A 5,312-nucleotide genomic window follows, 5' to 3' on the forward strand; every position below is an offset into this window, starting at 1 on the left:
TGTGCTCGGTCGCTACGTAGCGACCGAGCAGCGTGTGTGCTCGGTCGCTACGTAGCGGCCGAGCAGCGTGTGTGCTCGGTCGCTACGTAGCGACCGAGCAGCGTGTGTGCTCGGTCGCTACGTAGCGACCGAGCAGTGTGCGTGCTCGGTCGCTACGTAGCGACCGAGCAGAATGTGCGTGCTCGGTCGCTACGTAGCGACCAAGCAGTGTGCGTGCCCGGTCGCTACGTAGCGACCGAGCTGTGTAATCGTTTTGTTGTGTTTCCTTTTTCCGCGATTAATGTAGGGGTTTTTCAGCGGTTTTTTTGGGAGAACAAGTTTTATCTTTCCGAAATGTTTTTGGAAAACGTGTTTTGGTAAAACCCTTACGCATCGAGATTTCTTTACGGGGTTTTGATAAGATTTATCGTTTCCCTTCTTCTTTACAGGGAGAAATCGCGAGCTTGTTTTAGTGCTCTTCCTGTGGCGGAAGGTCGCGACTAAGTTTTCGATTTTGTTGAAAACTACGGCGTTTGCGTAAGCGTTGGCCATAGGAGCAGTCAGTGCTGCGAGTTTGTCTTTCATATATCCAAACATCGTTTCGATCAAGCGTTTTGTGGCCATGAGTAAGAGTAATCCGTAACCCCCCCTCCTTCTAGCGCCAAACTGTGGGAACCGAAATTCGCACTGTCGATTTCCGTTTAAATAAGGAAACTAGGAATATATGCGGAAATCATGAAAAGATAACGACAAGTGACCGAATATATGCGGAAATCATGAAAAGATAACAAACGAGTTTAGAGAAAACAGTAGATCTTATTTCGAGTCTGCGTAAGACCGTTGCGATCATTACAAGAGATCATGAAAGCTTTGGCCGCAAAGGCTGTCAGCGAGTTACATAGTTCTAGCAGCCTAATAGCTCAAACCTAGTTTAGTCGCAGCTCGATAACGAAAGACGAAATAGATAAAGAAAAGGTTTTTGATTGATTTCGGACTGAACCTTGTTAAAGGCTGCCTACGTACCCCTTTCGAGGATCAAGCCGAACGTAGTTCAATTGGCTGGGCGAGTTCGTCTAGTAATCGAGTGCCAGTCATAGAAACCGAACTTGTCGAAAATAAGCCTAAAGTTTCTAAGTGCAGAGAATTCAGAATCTGAAAAGCTACCTCTTCTGCTCCTCGCCTAGGACTCCTTATATACTAGCTCCAAGGTCGGTTTACGCTTTTACTCTTCTGCCCTTAAGCCGTCATAGCATAAAAATGGAGATATTCCATTTTTCCCGATCTTCACAATTATCTTCAAAACTTCCGTATTTATCCGCGGAAACTTGACATTTATCCTTCCTTGTGGGCCAAGCGTAAACCATGCTGTGGTTTACGGGCTTTTGGTTAGGAAAATCGTAGGATGGGCCTCGAGTCGGGTTTTAGGTCCCTTTGGGCCGTCTTCCGACTCGACACGTTTACTACGAGTTTTCCGCGGTTTCTAATCCGCTAAGTTTGATCGATGAATTAGAATGGCGGGAAACATGGACTGAGCTTGCTACGGTCTTCGGGAGATAGCGTTCGAAGGTTTGACGAGAATGCAAGAACTAGTGTCGTATCGATGTTCGGAAAGGTTCAATCGCTACACAGCGACCGAATTTTGGCTCGAGCCCGGTCGCTTCGTAGCGACCGAGGGGGACGAGCGCTCGGTCGCTACGTAGTGACCGAGCTTTGGCTTGGGCTCGGTCGCTACGTAGCGACCGAGCGGGACGAGGGCTCGGTCGCTACGTAGCGACCGAGCTTGGCCGAGCTCGGTCGAGCTCGGTCACTACGTAGCGACCGAGCAGGACGATCGCTCGGTCGCTACATAGCGACCGAGCGGGACGATCGCTCAGTCGCTACGTATCGACCGAGCTTGGCTGAGCTCGGTCGCTACGTAGCGACCGAGCGGGATGATCGCTCGGTCGCTACGTAGCGACCGAGCGGGACGGACGCTCACTCGCTATGTAGCGACCGGGCTGTGTGCATGCTTGGTCGCCGCGTATCGATCGAGCTTGGCTTGTCCGTGGTCCGATTGTCGTACTCGAGCTTGTTCGTGGCCGAATTGGATACATGTCTTTTTCCTTCGGACAATCGGTATTTAGTGGTTTGATTGAGATTTGAACAAGATTTTACCGCAAGGCTCTTTGTAAAGATATCTTTACGAAGATTACTTTTTCGTAAAAATGTTAATGCTGATTTTTACGGACTTTTAGACATTGATTCCGTCGTGACCGATTTTGACCCCAACAGTAAAGATGAACCCTCAATCACCAAGTTAATAAAAAGTTTATTCAGTTTTTATCAAAGATTGTTCTTTGTATAAAATATCGGTCTTTAGGATTCAAAGAGAGATTCTTTGTTGTTCTATTGATTTGGTGAGTCTAGTTTGTTTGTGCAAATCAAACAAGCTCAGTACACAGATTGAGAGAGTCAATCACATCGTTTCCATCATCCATCAGATTGAGAGATTCAATCAAACATTCATCCGCAAATCCACTCCTGTCCATCCCTTGATCCGGCTTGAGAGAGACATCAGTCCACCAAGCAAGATCCCACCTTCACGCCACCTCCATTCCCTGTTCTTGTTGAGAGATAAATCAGTCCAGCAACTTGAATCCATCAGCCATCTCTATCCTTTCCTTATTTTGTTTCATTTTGCATCATATAGTTCTAGATTTTCCATTCAATATAAAAAAACCCATAAAAAGTCATATTTTCTTCTGTTCTTCATTTATCATTTAGTTTTCTTTCAGTTCATCATTTTAATCCATAAAAACTCATAAAAATATTACTCTTTTGATTCAGGTACAAAACCGGCCAACTCTCTCTCCATTGCAGCCGCCTAGCCGCACCATTGCAATCCGCTTGTCCTGTCCAGTCCGAGTCCTTGAACCTCAGTCTATCCATTTGAGTAGTCTGAATCCCAGCCTGTAACACGTTCCCTATTGGTGGGTGAACAATCCAACACTTGGTGAATTCTGCTTCACAATGATAGGAAGAGCCGACATCAAAAGATCAAAAAGCAACGTCGCTATAAACGCTTGGCTGCCACAAGCCAGTTATCCCTGTGGTAACTTTTCTGACACCTCTAGCTTCAAATTCCGAAGGTCTAAAGGATCGATAGGCCACGCTTTCACGGTTCGTATTCGTAGTGAAAATCAGAATCAAACGAGCTTTTACCCTTTTGTTCAACACGAGATTTCTGTTCTCGTTGAGCTCATCTTAGGACACCTGCGTTATCTTTTAACAGATTTTCCGTCCCAGCCAAACTCCCCACCTGACAATGTCCTCCGCCTGGATTGACCCGCCGAAGCGAGTCTTGGGTCTAAAAGAAGGGGTTGTTACCCCGCCTCCGATTCGTAGAGGGTCAAGATGACGAGGAAGACAGGATATTGCCTTGTCCAAGGTCGTGACGTCCCATTTGATAGTCACTTGCTTGGTCGCAATATTAGATCAAATGCCAGGTGCGTAATCACGTCCCGAGCACGTGGTACACCTATCTTGACGCACGTGGGACGTCACCGGATCTAATATTGCCCCTGTACCACCTGAGCACGGTCGTTTACGTGTCGCAATGACGTCCCACTGAGCAATATGTGACGTCCTAATCAAATGCCCCTTATGTGTCCGAACAGTGCTTTGGGACATGCAGCCAGCCATGTGGAGCAAAAGGTGCCGCCGCACATGCGTCCGGAGCCATGCGAAGCGACACACGGGCTGCCACCAACCTGAAGCTGATTGGCTGGTGTCTCCTATAAATACCCCACGACCACTGCTCATTTCAACACATCCAGACCTGTCCAAACCAGGTTAAAAACATGAGAGAAAAGTAGAAAAAGAAAGCAAGTGGTTCCGAGCTATTTCGAGAGTTTTAGAGAGTTTTCGAGATCAGTTCTCTACTGATTTTGAGTCATCGCCTTGGGAAGGTTCTGTCCAACTGAAGGTCAATCAAATGAAGATAAGCTCAGATGGGAATCGAGTCAACGTGGCCAGAGACAAAGAGAGAGAAGCAAAATGTCGACTTAGAGTGTAGTCGATTCTAACCGAGAAGGCCAGTTCCGTCCGATCGACGATTCTCTACGATTGTGACGCGGAAGCTCTGTCCAAATGATTTCGTCCAGGTCAGTCAGTTCCTTTGATGATCAAGTGGAGGTGCTGTTCGGATTTATTTCTGATCCACGGGTTCAGATCAGTCAAGGTTCTGCTCGATACTCCGCCGGGAAGTCCAAAGAACTGTCCAGAAGCTAGAGGAGGTTCTGTCCGAATCCAGAATAGTCCGTCCAGACCTGTTAGTGTCTTCATGATCAAGCCGAGGGTCTGTCCAAGTCGAGGTCAGTTCAGTCCAGTCCAGTCAAGGCATCCCTTGGGTTTTGGCCAAGTCCTCTCCGATCAACCAGCTGCTTCTCGCCTAGAACACTGTGAGTTGGTTTTGTGTGAATTCCACTTGGAATTTAGGGTAGTTTTGTGAGTTGGTTTGTTTGAATTCCACTTGGAATTTAGGGTAGAATGAGTCGCATATAGAGTAGATTGATCACGCTATTGAATGGTAGAGTCCATAGGGTTATTTTATTTATGGAACCGGACAGTTTAGCAAGGGCTAAGCTGAGATGAATGGAATTAAGACTGAGTTAATAACCTGACTAGGACTAGGGCTAGGATGCATCATGTTTTCTATTATTGCGTGTTGATATTGTTGAGTGCAGGTTCCCGTTATCTTTAAAGATAGTTTCCCAGCGGGAGGCTGGACTATCTGGGTAACAGTTTGATTGTGTTGTTTAGTATTGATATTATTGTTTAGTAGTTAGTAGTAAGGGTCTTAGGCCATATTGGCCGGACTACTGGTACTATTGGTTTGTGTTGTAGAGTCGAGTGTCTAGTTAGGATCTGGAACTTTAGCCTTAGGTTAGGTTCTAGATTGAGTTTGTGTTGTGTGAGTGTTGCCGACAGTATGTGCGTAACCCGCCCATGCTAGGCTTGTTTGGGGTTGATTAGTGTTTCCTCGGCCTCATACCCAGCGGGTTCAAGGAAACCCCTTATTCGCTGGATCGGGAAGACTCAGATGAACAGTGTCATGTACTATGGCTGAGTATTACACGACGGTGTAATGTGGCAGTGACCCGAAGGACTGTGGGCTGTCGCGCGGTGACCCGAAGGACTGTGGGCCGCGGTCGGTTGAAAGTTCCTTCTTCTGGCCTTTGTGGTAGGGAGGTAGGATATTGCCGATAGAGAGGAGGAACACGAAGTCACCAGGGCCCAGGTTAGAGTGTTGTGTTAGAGTGTCGTAGAGGGTTATGGAACCCTTGAGTCAGTGT

The sequence above is a fragment of the Brassica napus genome, unplaced genomic scaffold (assembly GCF_020379485.1).
Source record: "Brassica napus cultivar Da-Ae unplaced genomic scaffold, Da-Ae ScsIHWf_1544;HRSCAF=2146, whole genome shotgun sequence".
Classification (NCBI taxonomy): Eukaryota; Viridiplantae; Streptophyta; class Magnoliopsida; order Brassicales; family Brassicaceae; genus Brassica; species Brassica napus.